The sequence below is a fragment of the Lissotriton vulgaris genome, chromosome 9, assembly GCF_964263255.1.
Source record: "Lissotriton vulgaris chromosome 9, aLisVul1.2, whole genome shotgun sequence".
NCBI lineage: Eukaryota > Metazoa > Chordata > Amphibia > Caudata > Salamandridae > Lissotriton > Lissotriton vulgaris.
In genome coordinates this window covers 107,053,480-107,073,594 of record NC_141697.1, presented here as the reverse complement: position 1 = coordinate 107,073,594, position 20,115 = coordinate 107,053,480, and the positions used below count along the sequence as shown (strand labels likewise).

Below are 20,115 nucleotides of genomic sequence, written 5' to 3'. Positions count from 1 at the left end.
GTACTCCACGGAATTCTGTGAGTGAAACTACGTGACTTTTGCCCAGGCCTAGCTCTAACCTTGTTGCTGCAAACTCAGCCTTTTCTCATTCTAGGATGAGTAAAAAAGCACCACTGATTTGAGCACTTATAAATCCCCTTAACATTGAAACTAAGCTGCATGCCTGTGTTAACAAATGTGATACAAGTAAAGATAGACATGTTCCACTATGTGTTTCTATATATAATCACACATACTTTTAAAATAAAATAGGGTGTTGAAAATTGACATGTCACTTTAAGGCAAACAGAGCATAATTCCAGATTTCCACTCCTCCAAGTGTTTCAGCAATATCCCTGACAAATCCCATAACAACCTGAACATATTTCCATGGTGTGACACAAGTCCCTGCTGTCCTGGCTCAGCTCTGGTTGATGGCTGACATTTTGGAAGATAAAAAGCAGAAGCAGAGCACATGGGTAGATGGTGCAGACCATGCCTCCTCCTTCCACTTCTCCTTTATTTAGACTGCAACCCTCTCTCATCTAAGTTAATTTTAAAGCAATTACAACTCAGATAGTGAGGTGAGTAGATAAGCAGCAGAATTTGAATCTGGTATAATTGCATGAAATATTTATTTGCATTGACTGTATATGGGCTCGGTGCTGGTTGATTGATTCAAGACAGAGCGGATGTCATTATTGTCTCCAAGCAATAGCCTTTGAAGTTTGATAGTCAGATGAGGCGTACTGGGGTTGATGAGCTAAGGAGAGAGCTTCGGCTGGATTATGGGTTGAATGACTTCACTTAATTTCATCCTCAAAAAATATTGCCTCAACTGCAAGTGATAGTTGGAGAAAGTAGGATGGCCTGGCACTAGCATAACTTCTAAGATGTGTGTGTTACATGTTCTGTTGTCAATGCCCCCAGAAAATGGTAAGCAACAGCATATGAGAGCATCGCCAAGGGGTATCTGGCACTGTTCAAAGCATTTCATATATAATGCTGCAAGCAGTCATATTATTGTTATATTTCTCCCCTTCCATCACTGTGGCTAGCTACCAAAGACATTTGGGAGAGCACCCATTGTGGCCTCTCATTATTCGTCACCTGTTTGTGGGACTCCCACACCAAAGACATGGAAACCCTGTTTCCAGGTTACTCCGAAAGAAGCAGTGGAAAGTGAAACTTTTACCAAGTATCTCATTCTTTTCCCCTCAATAATCTGTAGATAAGTGCTTTTTACCTTCCCAAATATGAGCACAGAAGAGGGAGGGGAGAGACAGAAGATGTGGAGAAAGAGGAAGAAAATGGCAGATGGGTAGAAACTATGGGATAGAGTTAATACAATAAAAAAATGAGGGATATGCAAAGAAGAGAGGAGAGGAGAGAAAAGGCATCGTAGATGTAGAATTTCTAATGTGATGTTCGAATGCAGTTTGTGAGGATGAATTTACTACTTTTACTTGGACCAATGGCACCTTTGCTGTGCCACTGTGCATATCAACTACCATTGAAGTGTGCCACTATAGCCATAGACTGGTGTAGTCTGACCATTACTGAATAGCTAGAGAGGAGATCCTCACAACTTGTGCAGTCAAAACATGATTAAAGAAATGGACATCATGGCTTCTCTAAACTCATCAAAGCCCATGACAAGAATGTTGCCTCAACCTATTTTCCACGGTTACTAAACTCCTCTTCATCAGCTCCCAGCAGTTACTCTAGTCAGACCATAATTTAATTAACCTCTGCAATGAAAGCAAGTTATATGAAAAAAACTAATTTTACTTTCGTCCCAGAAAACTTTATTCCACAGAAACATCAACCTGTCAACTGATGTCCTTTGAGATGTCATGAGTGATGTCACTGATCATGTCATGAGTGATTTATTATGTAAGGTCATAAGCAGTGCATTGCAGGGGTGTAGATTATCAGGTAACTGCTGAATTTCGATGGTTTTGTGTGTGAACAATCTGAGCTTAACTATAATGTCCCCATGACCTTTGGTTTTTATCAGTGAATTTCTAAGTTTTTTTAAAAATTATATACATATGTGTGGGGGTAAGAGTGTGTTTGTGTGTGTAATTCCGCCAAGTGTCCCTTATGCCATAAAAGTATTTTTACTCCAAAAAGATTATTGCTAGGTGTCGTAATTTCATATAGACCAAGATCTAAATTCCAAAAAATTGAAATATGGGATTTTCAGGAAATATAATTTCAACACTTTGCACTATACACATGACATTTCATGACCGCTATGGTAGTATATCCATTGAGGAAGATAAAATCAATAAGGGTTTCATTACTTAGAAATCACATACGGTTAGAATGGTCAACTCAGAGTGCCTTTTCAAATATGGGCAAGGTGTACATGTATTGGAAAGATAACTTTAATTGTTTAATGAAAATCGGCACATAATTCCTGAACACCTTCAAGGATATGCATTGTATGTTAGATTAATGAATTTATGTAAAGTTAATTTTGGAATATTGTTAGTATGGAAGGTATTTTACTTCACTTCTAGGAAAAGTTGTATGCAGTCTAGATGTTCATGTTACGAAAAAGTGAAAAAAGCTATTCATTTTATTTGTTTAGGTGAATGGAAGAAGGTTCATGGTCCTGCTGAAGGGAGAGAACTGAATCTAGTTGTCCATGCTGGCTAGCTGCATATATTTTTAACAATAAAAGAAGATGGTACTTATAAACCTCTGAGGTCCTTCCTCATTACTGGTTTGGTGAATCCGATTTGATTGTTATGGATATATATATATTTATCAAAAGAAGGGTGCCCCCAAACGAGTAATGTAAGGTTCGGGAAAGGGGGAAAACAACAGTCATCAATAATGAGTCTTCCTGCTTAGCCTATCTACATTTATAAATGGAATTGATACAATGCAGGCTGACAGAGATTTATTTTGAACATGTTTCTTTTGTTTTGTATTATATACTTATTTTCTGACAATTTTTCTTAGTTTCATATATTTCATTTTACATAAACGTTTTCTAATACAAATATAATGCTTAAAACTCATAGATAGAATCCACAAACAATATTACAATAAATACAAAATCAAATCTGTTCAATGTACATCAACTAAATATTTGACCACTCCACTCGCCAATCACTGTCTCTCACGCATACACCACACCCAGCACACTTCATATACACATATCCTTGAACCTCCCAGAACGATAATCTGCGACAGGCAGCCAAGGAGACCTGTGGTATCTTCCAGTTCAAAAAGTAACTTTATTAAAGAAGTCTTAATACATCAGTAAATGATACAATAAAACAAGGAAATTACATATGGAACCGTATAAATTTGAAGAACTTATTCATAAAAGAAGGAGATAATATACATCAGGAAATAAAGCACGCTGGCTTGTATGCGGATTGGCATAGTATAATATAGATATACAAGTGTTTGAGTGATAAAAGTAAACATCCAAAAATAATATTAATACCAATAAAGGGAAGGTCAAGGAGACTGAAAAACTTCTTGTTGAGAGGACGTAAGAGTAAAAGAACACTTTGAACTATCGTCTAGGAACTGTGTTATTGGAGACCATAAGTGCAGATGCTTCACAGCAAGAGATATAGGATAAAAAAAGTGTTATCCAATCTGTGAATATGGCGAGCAGCTTACCAATAGTCTATGGTGTTATGAATAAGGGGTTATGCCAAGGCTTGCTGTATGGAACGTTAGTGTAGAATGTAGAATACATGGCACAAAGAGTCCCAGGTCAGTTGCTCAATTGCTGGTGTGGTGGCTGGGGCATTTCCTATGTACTGCTCTACTACAGTAAATCTTTTGTTTATAATCTTCTCCTGGTGTGCAGCCTTCTTCATCACAAGACCATTCTTCTTTAGCCTCCATTCATTTGTCTTGAACTGGGTTTTTCAGACAAACCTGGTCAATGCACGTTTCAGTGGGATACAGGTTCTTTCAACCACCATCTTCAAGTTTTTATACTCTTAAGTTTCTCTTTTAACCCTGTTCAACAAGTGGGGTGATCTAGCTAATAGGTGTTGTATCAATTATAATACAGCCACATTCATGTTTTCTATTTCTCATTCATTCTGCAGTTGGTCACACTAGGGAACCACCTTCCAAATCATATAATACTCGGATCCGTGCAGTTAGCGCTAACAATAATTGCACTTCTTATGGAACTTGCCGAGAAAAAAATGTTGAGATGCCTAATTTCTCATACTTCTAGCCTCCGACTGGAGTCCTCACAGTCGGTAGATTTGCCATGTTTTTTTGGATCAATCCACTTTGGGTTGATTCCATTGATGAATGTAGCTAGGTTAAGCGGGAAGTGCGATTATTGATTGCTGGTATGGATATATATGCGTATTTCTTTTTCTGTGGGGGGGCGGCTGTTTGAGAGCCTCCTTCTTTTTTGTTTAAACCTTACCTTTACCCTCACCTAAACCCTAAATTACATTTACGCCCCTTTACCTCTTCCTTTTACCAAATTCTAAAAATACCCTTATCTCCCTTTACCTCAACCCTCCCCTAAACCATAAAATTGCTCTTATCTCTGTTTACCTTCACACACTCCCAAACCCTAAAATCACCCTTACATACCTTACCTCTACCCTCCTCATAACCCTTAACTCACCTTACTTACCTTTACCCAACCCAGATCCTAAAATCACATTTATCTCCTTTTATCTGTACCATCCACTAAACCCTAAAATTATCCTTACAACTCTTTGCACTCATCATGTTACTTGAGAAAAAATACTTAACTATGTGGTAAAGTCTTACTTTGTAAATGCATTACATGGTAACGGCTGTTTTCTTGCAAAAAAACTTGCAGTCCCATGAGTCAGCTACACCGAAGTTGGAAAATATATTTAGTTCTGGATAAAAACTGTAAATCTCTTAGAACAGTATGATCAACTGAAGGAATACATCAACCAAATCTGCCGATAGAGAGGAAGGTTGCAAGGCCTTGGTGAAGAGTCTCCAGGATAGATGGACTGATACCAGCTTTAGGCAAGAAGGGGAATAGAGGCAGGTAGGGGGTGGTTAGCCAAAAGTCTTCTTGAAGAAATGGATTTTAGTCATCTCCTGAATTTTAGAAAGATAGACTACACATGCAGACACAGGTATATGGAGTCCCTTGCAGAACAAAAGACCATTACCCTGGATATCTTGTAACAAGGCAGATGGTTGAAGTAAATTAAGGTTGAAAGACATTTGGCATCTGGTGGAAAGATAAGGGATAAACAACTGTAAGAGGTGATTGGGAGCTCAGCCTTATAAGGCTTTGTAAATTAGGCAGGTGACTATGAGATTTCCCCTTTCTTTTTTTGGGAGGCAGTGGGCAGGCTTGAGGAGGTTGTGTTGATTTAGCTTGAGCAGGAGAAGAGCTGGATGTTTCTGGACTCTTTGGAACTTTGATATTGAATTTTTAGGCTATTCCAATAGTGATGGTGACAAAACAGTTAATACAAACAACTAAACATTATAAAGTGTTTGTTTCAAAACCTTTAATCACTTTGGCTAAGAAAGGAAGAACATGTATACCAATTGATGTCTTATTTGTCTGCCTGGCTGAGCAACTCCTTTGCCACTCTATCAGAATTGCATGACAGAACCTGGCTGGTAGTCAGCACCTCCACAGAGTTCATGGTACACAGACAAGCAACCACACTCCACTTGCCCACTGGCCCTATTTATCCATTTTTATCCTGTTAGCTGTTGCTGGCGTTTTACGTGAAATATGTCAATCAGCATAAATGGTGTGTTCAAGGGACAGGAGAGTGGGAAACATGAGGAAGGCATCTGTGCAGCAGCCAAAGTGAGTTGTGTAGCAATTTATTTATTCTCAGATTAGAATTTCACCACCTGCCTTGGCACGCCTGATATGACAAGATGCAGCTCCTTCTATACCATATGAGACACCCATCCAGCATCTCTCTGTGTGCCCAGTTCAGCCTACTACTGGCTCCTAGTCATTATATAAATTTATTCTGACCACCATGACTGTCTTTGGATTTCAAAACTGAAAACCTTTTTTGAAGCAGCCCAAATTCCTTAAAAAAAACAGGTCTGCTTTAACATGGGGACCACAGACTACTCCCTGGGAAGCTCCCCCCCCCCCCCAATTTTCAAAGGAGAGGCGATCCATAGATGATCTATTCCCCTTTACATATCAATTTTCACGCCTAGTAACTGATGAATGGTTTGCAACCAGAATTACGGCTGCAAACTATTGATACCTCAGGGTTTGTATCCCTATTTGCAAAGGACGCCCAAAACATGCCGCTTCCCAGAGAAAACCTTTAAAAATCGCTAATTGGCTAAATAAGGAATAGTGTTTCAGTGGTCACCAAACCTTAAATGAATTGATACGCAAGAGTTCAACTCCAGAAGCACTTAGTACATCTGACCAATTGTTTTCAATGGACCACTCCTCAATGTTGCCACTCAACTGGATAGCAGAACAATTTGATATGATTTCCCTTCACTTTGTAATGCAATTTTTGGCTCAAAAGATGATCGAACGGCTTGCTCATCCGGCTTCATCACTGCTGCAAAAATAGAAAAGATGGAATAAAGCAGCATTGAAAAAAATTACATTGATACACTTGCTATCAGAAAATATGGAAAGAATGGAAAAGAAGGCGTTCCTCCAGATGGACTTGTGTTCTTGTTTACAAAGACCATTGTAAAATGTTGATATTTAATAAGTTAGACCTAAAGCATGGATCTATCTATTTGTATGGAGACTCACAATTTGACAAGATGCTTTTGTGGGTTCCTGTGTTCCTGTGTGCTTTACAACGTCCAGAAATGATCAAAATACCAAAACGCCTCGATGATTACAACCAATGACTATTGTTGAAATAATGTATTTTATGATAGTTACTAAGAGGATATTATTTTCAGCACACACCTCAGAAGGGTGGCAATACCAAATACACACAACAGTATTGCCATTTACTTAACAATTAATACTTTTGCATCCCTAATGTAAATGCAAGTTGATGTGATTATAAAATAACTTTTAGAAAAATAAACTGTTTGTTTGCAACTCTTTATGAAATTTACATGTCACCAACTTTGTGGCAGTGGTAATGCAGCCTGATGCTCGATGCTTTTGCATTGTTTGTAGTTAAGCTAACTCCAGCGCAAGCCCTACAAATAGCAAATAACTCATAAACATGGCCGGGTGCAGGCTATGGCCCTCATGAACAAAGATTACATTTGAGGAATCGTAAATTTAGACAAATAACGATTCGTAATTTGCGATTCCTTGAATGGAATGTACAAAAATCGATTTGTTAGAAGTTATCGCAATTTGCACATCAACTTCTAATGATTTATTGGTATTTTGAGAACTGACCTATGTTTTAATAGGTTGGTTCTCAAAATACCAATTGGCAATGGATGTCAATTCGGCCCACGCTTTAAAGGAAAACGGCCTACATTTAAAAGAAAAAAGTAATTTTTTTTTTTATAAGCAGACAGTGGTATCGCCGACCACTGCCTGCTCATAAAAACACGTTTTTGTGAACATTCACAAATGGGAAGTATTCCGCAGGGCACCCCTTCCCATTTGCAAATTGCTTACCACCCCCTCCGGTGAAGAAGTGGTAAAATATTGATGTTTGTGATCAGATCTAGGTCACAAAGCATTAATACACAACTTAAAGATTTGGTAACTGGAAGGCACGTACGTCCTTAACACTCCCCTTCCTATTACCAAATATTTATTTCTACCCCAAACCAATTTGCGATTCAGTAAGATTCAGTAATCTGTTACCGAATAGCTATTTGGATTTGGAGATTTAAAAATGGCCATTTCATGGTTGGAAAGGCTCTGATTTTTCGAATTGGAGCCATACCGACTGTTAAATAGCTTCATACATGAAGGCCGTAGTCTTTTGCTAATATTGGGAATCGAGTCCAGTATATTTTATGCCTACGTTGGGTTACTGCAAGGGACCTAGGGCATATTACCAACGTTAAGCGATATTTAACGCTAACGATGCTTAGCAACGAATTTTGTAACGCTAAGCATCGCCGGAAATTATCGCAGAGATAACTTGCTATTAGCAAGGTTTATCTCAGAAGTGATAAAAATCCTCACGCCAACTGCCAATTGAGAGATTATCGCTGGAAAACAAACGATAATCTCTCAAAGTTTGGCGTAAGCTTGATGATAGGGGCTCACAAACTTAGCCATGATATCCACCTTCCATAGGATATCATGGCTAAATCAGGAAAATACCAGGTGTAAAAAAACAGTGCTAACCGCGGTTAAATCCCTTGATAATATGCCCCCTGGTTCACTCACGTTGCCTTACATTGCATGGGCATGCTGTTACATGCCGGGTTCTCCCGGATGCTCTGCTGCACTGGTTCTACCAGCACATTTTCCTTCATTGTATAGGAGAGGGCCCTCCAGTTTATGACATTACCATGCAAGTGTTTGTTGTTAATGAAGGCCTGGTGTATGTCAGCAGGTTCTAAAACATAATCCCACATATGCACATCACCTATTTCGCCGATAAATGATTGTTTTGCATCAAATGAACCTTCAAAGGAATCCTGCTCTTGTCCAAGTATCACCTTGAATGGTCCTTGAATGGAGTATCCAGGCATTAAGACTTTCCTAGGTAATGGATTCCCATTGATCCAGAGTTGTGTGACTCCTGTAGATGAGTCCCAAGTGGTGCAGATGTGCCTCCTTTCCACTGAGTATCACAGAGTGCTGAACGCCAGGTATTGACCACCCACAGTGACAGAAGATGGGCTTTTACCTTCATTCACGAAGAGAAGGAGCATGTTGTCGTGAGTAGGACTGCTTACTGAAAAGAGGCTGTAGCTACGAGTCAACTCTGTGACTGCGCGAAGGCACACAGTGAAACCTTTCATGGGAGCACCAAGTTGTGGCTCCAGGATCACTTGGTCAGTGTCTGATTCTCTTGGGAAAAGGAATAACATGCCATTCATGTCTGTGGAGAAAGAATGGAGTTATTACACATGTAAGCATCCATGGAAAAGTGGAGAAAGCATACCTATGGAGTACATTTAAACACTTGCTTTTACAATGTTGCTCTTGTATTTACTGTGTGTTGTGCAGTGGGCTACTTTCAAGTCACTGCATGCATATTGAGGCCCTGAGCTGAGCAGTCATAGGGACTAGGGCGGCAGCACAGCCACACCCCATTTAATCCTGGAAGCAGCACAGCAATCAGTGGCGGCTCCTCGAGGGAGTGCTGCGGGGTGGTGAGCAGGGGGGGGCAGGGTGGTGGGTAGTAAACTCCGGCATATGGCCGAACGGAGTTAAGTAAATAAATAAAACAAATTACATTGTACGCGCTGCAACGCCAAATGGCGATGCAGCGCGCACAATGTAATTTGTTTTATTTATTTATTTACTTAACTCTGTTCGGCCGTATGCCGGAGCTTACTTCTCCGCCCCGCCTCACCGCCCACAGCACTCCCTCGAGGAGCCGCCACTGACAGCAATACTCCCTCTATAGACTGAAGCCAGCCCAGGCTTCTATCCCCGCATCCCTCATGTACTTCTTTGCGGCCACCGCTGACTTTTTCTGACTGGTCCGAATAGACAGAAAATGTCAATGCTTTTTTTTTTTTTTACTGCAATTGGGAAAATGCACTTGGTAAAGGACCTGCTATCTTCAGGTCTGAGCAGTTATTTATAATTCTGGGTGAAGAACTCATAATCGCCAGAATTTGTAGTGGGTATACTGGGCGTGATCATTGATTAAACACCCATCCCTGCACCGAATACAAGCCAACTCATAATGAGGATCTAAGTGTATTCCCCGTTTGCATGTGCTTCATCTTCTCTTGAAGGCCCTCGAGAAGAGGCATTCCCTCTGGGTCTTGCAGACACTTTTAATATTAGTCTATCCTGCAGCTTGCAAGTAAAATAGTTCCTCCATTACAAATAAGCCACCCCTTCAAAAGAGGGGGCATTTCTAGCATGTTTTTTGCAGTCCTCGCCTGCCTTCTGCCCCTTCTATTGTTTATGAGTGCCCCTACAAATAGCTTTAGGTTCTACAAGCCAAGAACACCTTTGAAGAACCTGTCTGTTTAATGTTCAGCCCAAACCCATTGGACATATATTCTCTATGTCTATACTGTGCACGGTGAGCAACCTCTGATTTGAGACTTGCATCTTGCCCTGTTGAAAGTAGCCTAACTATTGTTACTGCTCACCAATGCAACACTCCTATCTGGTTCTTGGAGCAACTCAATTTAATGACTGGTAAATAATCATTCTTCTGTGTCTCCACCAATGACATTCATATCTTGCATGCATGGGAGGCCATCTTATAATAGTTCCTTTTAAAAAACTGATAAAACCCCTTCCAAGATGTCGAAGCATGTGCCTGCTTGGAGGCCACATTGGAAAGTTTCTTCTTTCAAAAAGAGTTCCATAAACAATCATCTTTATTGTGCAAAAACTCACAAGGAGATCAACAAAAGTCAAAAGATTCCCATAATGGAAACTTATAAAATACAGATTAGATTTCAGTACTATACATACATAAAATGGCAAGATAAAACGCACAGAATAATCCAGCTAAATTCATAAAAATGTGGAAATTGTTTACAAGATATGTAAGCCATATGTCAGTAAGATATTGTTGGTGGCAGACGTACAAAATGTAGAGCCTCTTGGGCATACATAATTTCATTTGGCTAAAGAATCTTTTATTTAAAATTACACCAAATTCAATGTAATAGGCCGAAATATACTTGGTTGAGATCTTGAATATAATCCTCAAATATATATACCTTTTATCAGATTCATAGACTCTGTACCACTCTCCCTTGTTTATGTTTTGTGGAAAGCCATCTTTGTGCAAGTCCAGAAATTTTTTTCTCATGGAGTAATCTATCAACATTGAAAAATGCTCTGCAGAGTCATTAACTACCACAGCGCCAAGAGATCCCTTCGGGGATGATTCGTTTGCGCTTAACAAGTCCACAAAGTAAAGTAAGTAAACTAATGTCATCCTTTTTATACCCAAATGTCCAAATTAAAGCTCATCTCTTGTACTAATATTATTAAAAAGTTCCTAAGCAGAAATATTCTGATCCCTTCATGAGTATTTCCTACGTCAAGTTAAAAGGATTCCAAGTAAAGTTTAAGGGTCTGATTTAGAGTTGGGAGGACATGCTACTGTCCGCTAAACTCTCGGTCCATCTGACTTCTTTAGAGATGGGCAAACTGTAAGCTCTCAGTTGATGGCGTGATGGAGTAAGGGCCGTCGGAGGAAGAACATTACACTGCCCGCCCGCCAGCCCGCCCGCCCTATCTTTTTAATATGAAATGCCCCTCCAGTTAGGCCTATAAGACCTTTGAGAGCGTTCTGTGAGAATCCTCCAAATGTCACCATAGCTACACAGAAAACCAGAAATCCTAGTCATGTTTTCGCAGATCTCTATAGGCGGTATGATAGGGTCTGTCACACAATCGTTTTTCCTATTATTGGCCATAGACTGTGAGCATATTGACTTTAGTGTTCATAAGGTGGAATGGGAAATTGATACAGGGGGGCGGCCAGGACTGTCCCAAGTCAGTATTTTAAGCAGGGATACATTTCAGAGGGTGGCATAGAATCTCAAAGTCAACAAATGACCACTAGCTGCACAAACTTACCTAAATGTATTATTGAAATATTTTCTTCAAAAAAGGGTTTTCTTAAAGTTATTTTTTCTTTCCATGAAAGTAAGTTATTAAAAGATCTACCATCAGGTTTTGTCATGGGGATGGGCCTTGCCTTTACACTGTGTTAAGTTAGCATGAGCTAATTAGAAGTTTAAACGCCATTTTTCCTTTCTGCTGCTTTTGCACACGGCACACATTATTATAAATGTTAGAGTTTTGCTTCACACGAGAATAATATGTTTTTCTACATTAGCAGCCTTGCTTGGTAAGCTTTGTCTGAACAGAGAGTGCCGAGGCCTTCAAGGTTATTTCAACACAGTGATTGTTGTTCGGTCTGATCAGCGCACGTTCTAGACATAACATATATGCAGCTGTGGCCACCTCTGATTTTGGCACGTTTAATAATGCAATGCGCAGGCATGCTCACACACTCGGAGAACATTCGCATGCAGAGAGCTGGTGTAGAAAATGATGTGATCCATTTCTGCTAGAACCAGAGGCATGGGGCCGCCCTTGTAATCCCAAGAGACCTTCTATAGATACATTATAACCTAGTAGCAAGGGAGGGTGAGATCTAGGTGTAATCTAACCTTTTTTCCATTTAGCATTTTAACATGCTTTCTCCCTTTGTATTTTATGGAATGGTAACTATGCTCATAATCTTGTTGCTAATAATATGTCTCCTTGTATTAGCTAAAGTACTGCACATGAGAACACGGCATTAGAAATAAATATTTCAAACTTGCATGTGTCCTCATTTACTCCCCGTTTTGGACTGGAATGAGAGTATAACGAAAGAGTGTTCATGTGTTCCACACTGCCTGAGGTAATCTAAGTTCCATGTTCTGGGTTGTCTAATCATTGGGGGTATGGAAGAACCAATGAGACACTGATTGCTAGTCTGGTAGGGGATTTTGGCTACTAAGGTGAGTTTTGGCACACCCTAATTCACTGAGGTTCCGAGTCTCTATGCACAGTTCTGTGTAGGAGCAGAATCCCTGCGACAGTTTAGACCAGATTAACAAACATTTTGCGCAGGATTTGCGTCACATGCCACAATTTTTTTTTATTTACCTCAAAGTTACTCTCAAAGTAATGAAAAGCAGCTCTTGTTGCTGGTTTGTTTGTTCTGCGTCAAGGGTGGCCCCACGGTAGGGACCTGGGACAGGGCTGGGTTTAACACTGGCGGCACCCTGTACCACAATGTTTGTTGGAGCCCGCCCAATGACCACCTCTGTCACAGATTCCCTCACTAGCTCTCTTTAACAGTGCCCCTCAAGTCTCCATAACCACTGTCTCTGAGATTCATTTAGTGTTGTAGCACCACCAATACCATTGTAATGTGTCAGAGCACAGAGACAATAATATGTGTGTAAATCAGTGTATAGGAACTGTTACATCAGACAGGACTGCAAGTTGTAGTGTAGGAATGACGTCATTGATACTGGTAGGCAGTATACTTTGAGTACTTATTCTGGAAAGGCTCAAATTCAGAATTTAAAACATAGCATCATTCTTAGTTGTTCTCTTTAATAATAAGAATTGTTTTCTACCCAAACAAACCCTTTTGGCAAGGTTAGGATAATAAAAGACTGGGCAAAAAACATATAACTCTAACATATACCTCGTAGTTTGCATGCAGCTCTTTAATGACGGTTAATATCAAGAATTTTGACTTATAAACAACAAGTAACAAAAGGAGCTCTCTTACAGAAACAGTAACCCACTGACCTTTTTACATTACATGCACCTTGTGATCTGCCTGGTACACATTCTTAGCAGCAAGCATTTTATCCCTCTGCACTACCTTAGGATGAGTCAAAAATTCCAATAGACAAACTTCAGTTCTCTTTCCAGGAAGATAAATATTCACCGGAGTTATCCTGACATTTTAATTGATGTCTGAAAATTACTAGAGGCAAGGAACACTGCAGCAGGGGCTTTTAAAATGATAATTGCACCGCCCTAGAGCCAGCCCTGCATAGGCATTCTCCTGCAATCACCCATGTTTTTTGCTGCAAAACACTATCTATTAACAATAGTAGTGAGGGTTTTGCACCAAAAAAAGCTTTGAAATAGGTGTTAAAAGTAGAAATGCTTTTATTTCTACTAAATGTTCCCACTTCGCATGGATGCTGCACTGTACAGTGAGCATATAAGAAGGGGACCCCCTGAAACTAGTGGCAAGTTCCTAGGTCAGGGCACAGTATTTATCAAAATAACAATTCTTAGGCATTTTTGGGGTCCTATGAGGATGTTAGGTACAGTTACACACAACAATGATAAGGGTGCAAAAAATTGAAGCAGTGTACAGAACAGAGAAAATGAATTCCTCTTGTCAAAACGCACTGTAACGGACGCTACTCCTCACCTTGTCTCTGCTTGCTGTGTGCCGCACCTCCTCGCCGGACCCGCTTCGCGGGTCCCGCTTCGCGGAATCACAGCAGCAGTAGCGGACCAATCGGAAGGAGCGCTACTACACCGGCAGGGCTGCGAGGGTAGAGCGGAGGACTCCATTGACCAGGAGTCTCCGCGCGCCTGTTTCCAGCTGGGCTCCTCTCCCTGCCGGCCCCGCCTCCATCATCACCGGGAGTGTTAAAAGCCTGCAGAATCAGAACGGAGGTGGATTCCTCTTGTCAAAACGCACTGTAACGGACGCTACTCCTCACCTTGTCTCTGCTTGCTGTGTGCCGCACCTCCTCGCCGGACCCGCTTCGCGGGTCCCGCTTCGCGGAATCACAGCAGCAGTAGCGGACCAATCGGAAGGAGCGCTACTACACCGGCAGGGCTGCGAGGGTAGAGCGGAGGACTCCATTGACCAGGAGTCTCCGCGCGCCTGTTTCCAGCTGGGCTCCTCTCCCTGCCGGCCCCGCCTCCATCATCACCGGGAGTGTTAAAAGCCTGCAGAATCAGAACGGAGGTGGATTCCTCTTGTCAAAACGCACTGTAACGGACGCTACTCCTCACCTTGTCTCTGCTTGCTGTGTGCCGCACCTCCTCGCCGGACCCGCTTCGCGGGTCCCGCTTCGCGGAATCACAGCAGCAGTAGCGGACCAATCGGAAGGAGCGCTACTACACCGGCAGGGCTGCGAGGGTAGAGCGGAGGACTCCATTGACCAGGAGTCTCCGCGCGCCCGTTTCCAGCTGGGCTCCTCTCCCTGCCGGCCCCGCCTCCATCATCACCGGGAGTGTTAAAAGCCTGCAGAATCAGAACGGAGGTGGATTCCTCTTGTCAAAACGCACTGTAACGGACGCTACTCCTCACCTTGTCTCTGCTTGCTGTGTGCCGCACCTCCTCGCCGGACCCGCTTCGCGGGTCCCGCTTCGCGGAATCACAGCAGCAGTAGCGGACCAATCGGAAGGAGCGCTACTACACCGGCAGGGCTGCGAGGGTAGAGCGGAGGACTCCATTGACCAGGAGTCTCCGCGCGCCCGTTTCCAGCTGGGCTCCTCTCCCTGCCGGCCCCGCCTCCATCATCACCGGGAGTGTTAAAAGCCTGCAGAATCAGAACGGAGGTGGATTCCTCTTGTCAAAACGCACTGTAACGGACGCTACTCCTCACCTTGTCTCTGCTTGCTGTGTGCCGCACCTCCTCGCCGGACCCGCTTTGCGGGTCCCGCTTCGCGGAATCACAGCAGCAGTAGCGGACCAATCGGAAGGAGCGCTACTACACCGGCAGGGCTGCGAGGGTAGAGCGGAGGACTCCATTGACCAGGAGTCTCCGCGCGCCCGTTTCCAGCTGGGCTCCTCTCCCTGCCGGCCCCGCCTCCCCGGCGTTCACGGCAGACGCATAAAAAGGAGGCAACATCCCCGCTGCGCGGGAGCGCGCGGGAGCGTCCCGGGAGAAGCCCGGGACAAGGGCGGGACCGTCTGTGGCCGTCCGCGGCCGGACGAGGTTGGGTTGGGCTCGGAGCCCTGGTTCATCTTACATCCTGGCATTTTGTGTAAACTTTGTATTGCTAACCTCTTGAGGGCGTAATATTAGCCTTTAAATATGGCCCTAAGATCTGGTAAGCAGCGTCTTGTGCACATCCAAACATCAAAGGGTGTGGTATCTGGCCCCCTTGATGCGTTCATCACTAGAGCCACAGGAATATTGGAAAAAGAAATCGAACTTGTTGAACACAGATTGTCCCTGGACCTAGTTACTGGGAAACGCTCATCAATAGGTGCTCTGGCCAGTGCTAAAAGCCCCCTAACCAATGCAGCTTTTAACTGTATCTCCACATCAGAGGCAGAGGTGATAGTCCACGCAGATGGAGATAGAGACACTACACTCGTGGTCAATAGTATTTTAGAACAGAACTCTGATAACAACCTCTCCAGCTCAGAAGCCGATAGCCACAACTTAGAGGACGACGAGCGTAGCATGCCTGGAACCCCTCAACTAAATGTTCCTACCCTACCCAGTACAGCCTGTTTGCAACCAGTAACTTCCAATCATGCCTCACGCAAAAGAAAACATGTCCCAAGCCCGGACGGTGATAAGGCACAAAAACTACTCAAAATAGATCATGCCAATAGTTCGTCCCACTCCCAGGTTATTCAAGAACACCCAATAACGTATTGTCCTTCTATGGCCCATTCTGGGTCCTCTAACCCCTGCCCAACATGTTTTAGTAGTGATGATGTCCTGTTGGTAAAGATGGAAGCGCTGTTTAAAACCCTATTGCTTCCGGCCCTAGAAAACATCAGGATAATGTCTGCCAAAATTGATGTTTTGGAAGCAGCAGCTAACATCAATATGGACCTCTTGCAAAATTTAACCGCTACTAGTATTAAGTCAAGGGGCCCTAATCCTACAGGGGGTGCTAACCAAAAAGGGGGGAGGACGACGACGTCATCTATCCCTGTAGGGACATCAACTACTAACATTAACAAGAAATCATCATCAGGGGTAAAAACAGCTGCCACATCTACCACTGCTAGTAGAGCCCCTACTAAAGAAACACCTAAGGCCAAATGCCCAATGGTAGCCAACAACACCCAGGGGAAAAAACAGCTGGTGAATGGTGCTCCTAATCAACTAAATAATTCCACAGCCCAGATAGTTACTACGGGTAAGGAAAGAAAAACCCCGCATCTAGATAGGAACCAGAGGCCAGTTAACAGAAATACACGACAACCCCCCAGAGTTAACCTGCCCCCGGAAGCGTCTCAATATACCATCGTCCTAACAGGAGTGGCCCCTTTAAAAGAAGGTATTAACGAATCACAGGGGGACCTACGGAATAAGGTTACTTTCTGATTAAATAAACATCGCCCACTCCCCCCGTCATCTCCCACTGAAATTCTTTATGTAAGGAGAGTAGATTGGGTAGGAAAGGGTGAAAAAGATCTGGAAGGGGACTGTATTTTAATTTCATTTAGAGACCCCTGGGTGGTGGACAGAATTCAAAGGAAAGCTAGATTCGCTCGTCTGGGAGATGTACAGACCTTACACCTTGGTTACTTTTACCCCCACATGATCCCCAATAACCCAATGGGCCCCAGTCATCAATGGAAATTTAAAGGGGGAAGGCCCAGAGAGCCTATAACCCACTACTCCCCATACTACCCTCCCCTGTTTAACCACTTTGAGGCATTGTCAGACCTAGAATGGGTTGACTGACTATGTTCACCGACTCAGTCATCAAATCCAGCTATAGCGGAGGGGGAAGGAGTGTACATTCCTTTTACTGATACCTACGGTCTAGCAGAGGGGGGGCTGGTTGGGGATGATGCTGCTTGTCCTATTATCGAAGAAATGGGAACTCCAAATTCCTACCCAGGGGGCCCCCTTTCCCCTCCAATTGTCAGTAACAACTCTGCAGAAAAAGACTTAGTAACTTCACACATGGTGTCTTGGAACGTTGCTGGAGTCAAGACCCGCTTGGTCTCTGAGGACTGGCTGGAGTTCATAGGCAATTATGAGGTTGTGCTTCTGCAGGAAACATGGGGCACAGCTCCGTTTTATATGGTTGGATATACAAACTTCTTCAAACCAGCAATAAAAGGTGCTAAAGGGCGGGCCTCAGGGGGATTGACTATATGGGTGAAACAGACCTGGTGTTTTTCAGTTTCCGAACTGTATGTGGATAACCCTGATATACTGGCTGTAAGGTTGAGCAAAGCCGGGGGTCAGGATCTGCTTTTCATTAATATATACTCTAGAGGCCTCCCTGGTGGTCGATGCCCCAAATTGATAGGAGCATTAGACACACTATTACTGGGTTGGAACAAAGGCACTTTCATTACAATAGCAGGTGACATTAATTGCACAATTGAGCCACTGTACCTGCCGGAGGACAATTGGGGGTCTGAAGAAGATGCGTTATGGAAAATCCCAGAGCTTTCCAATAAAATACCAGTCAAAACAACGGAGGCTGCTTTGAATTGGACTGCTTTCTGTCTCACCTGGGGTTTAAGGGCTGTGAATGGCCGCACTATATCAGATATTGGTGCCAATTATACTTTTGACAATGGCGTGAGGAAGAGTCGTATCGACTACATCTTTTTAAAAATGGAATATTGGAGCCTTATTGCGGACATGGAAATTGTAATGCGCCCGGAAAGCGACCATAACCCGCTGTCCCTGAAATTTAAAATGTATGATCTGACTGGACTAGCGGAATCAGATCCTAGGGGGCAAGGGGTGGTAACAATATCAAATGACCGGAGGAGATTAAAATGGTCTATCGCATCGAATGATGTAACAATACAGGCCAACATTGAGAATGTGGTGACAAATGCTTTAAGCAATATGAGGTTGGTTGTTGATGAGAGGGGCCAGGGCGAACTAGATAAAATGATGGGTATACATGATAAATGTTTTTCAGAGCTAAAAAATATCCTGTCAAAACCATGTAAATCTAACACCGGGCGCCCGAACGTTACAAGAGCAAAATGGTACAACAGAGAGTGTAGAGAGGCCCATAGTCATCTAATTGAGATAGTTAAATCTAGAGATTCGAGTGCAGTAAAAGAAGCCAGGCAAAGGTACAAAAGAGTCCAATGGGAGGCAAAGAAGGGATGGGAAGATGATTTTTGGGCAGACCTTTTGGACGCTTGTAAATCCAATAACCAGACCAAATTCTGGGATATTGTTAAATGTGGAAAGGATGGTGAGTTCCGTACCCCGTCTAATTATGTATCCCCGGAAGCCTGGATTAACCATTACTCATCCCAATTCTGCTCAGCAGCTGTTGATCCTTTGTCCATACCGACCCTGTTACCTGCGATAAGCAATGGCAATACGATTATGTCTTTTACTGAAGCGGAAACTGAGCTCGCCTTGGGCCTAACTAAGAGGGGGAAAGCTCCTGGGTTGGATCAAATCCCTGCTGATCTATTTAAAGCAAACACAGGTCTTTGGGTGCCTTATCTAACAAATATAGCCAACACCATAGCCAGAGGTGCCCGTATTCCCAAGACTTGGAAGGGGGCGGAGATCCTCCCCATACATAAAAAAGGAGATAGATCTAACCCAGGGAACTATCGCCCGATCAGTTTAATCGACTGTTTTCAGAAAGTCTTTGCACGTATGATCCTGGCGAGAGTTCATGGGTGGATGGAACTTGAAGGAATATTGTCCCCATTACAGGCGGGCTTCAGATCCGGTACAAGTACCATTGACCAGGTCCTGAGGTTGTGCATGATCTTTTGGAAGGTCGTCTTACTTGGCGGTGGTACTCTTTTCGCTGCTTTCATAGATCTGAAATCAGCTTTCGATTTGGTGCCGAGGGGCAAACTATGGCAGGTATTGCGGGATCTAGGAATGCCGGGGGAATTGGTTGAAATGATCATCAGATTACATGAAGACAATTTTGCCCGGGTAAGATGGGGGGCACAAGGCCAATTCACGGACTCATTTATGGTGTCACGAGGAGTCCGCCAGGGGTGCGTACTCGCCCCCACCCTTTTCCTACTTTTCATAGACCAGGTAGTGAAATTCTTCGGGTCCATCAATACCGATGCACCGTCCCTGGCGGGGACTAAATTCCCAATGTTGATCTTTGCAGACGACACCCTCCTCCTTTCAAAGACCAGGGGAGGTTTACAGCTGGCTTTAAACCGTTTTGAAGAATATTGTAACAAAAACGACCTCCAGATAAACGTGGGAAAAACTAAGTTTATGGTTTTTTCTAGGAAAAAACCAATACGCAGTAGTGTACAACTAAATAAGATCAATTTGGAACAAGTTGACACGATGACGTATCTGGGGGTCACCCTAGATTGCCGACTGTCCTGGAAACAACAAATTGAGACCCAACAGTTAAAATTAGCCCAACTGACTGGCTGCCTCTTGCGCGAGCAAAAGAAGTCAATCACTAAAAGGGTAGTCCCCGCCCTACAAATATATGATGTCAAAATTAATGCTGCGACTCTTTACGGGGCAGAGCTATGGGGCTTCATGGACCTCTCAAGTCTGTATAGAATACAGTGTAGATTTCTTCGTAACCTGGTGGGGTTGCCTCAA

General features: G+C 43.0%; 1 long non-coding RNA gene and 1 pseudogene across 2 annotated transcripts in view; one reads left to right on the top strand and one right to left on the bottom strand.

Moving 5' to 3' along the window:
* The window catches only part of LOC147689682 (uncharacterized), a 159,263-nt gene that overhangs the window by 28,086 nt on the left and 111,062 nt on the right, over window positions 1–20,115 (top strand). The window lies entirely within an intron of this gene.
* On the bottom strand, window positions 3,210–8,961 carry LOC147689683 (serum amyloid P-component-like; annotated as a pseudogene). The gene has a single exon (XR_015299885.1). The product of XR_015299885.1 is annotated as a serum amyloid P-component-like (transcript).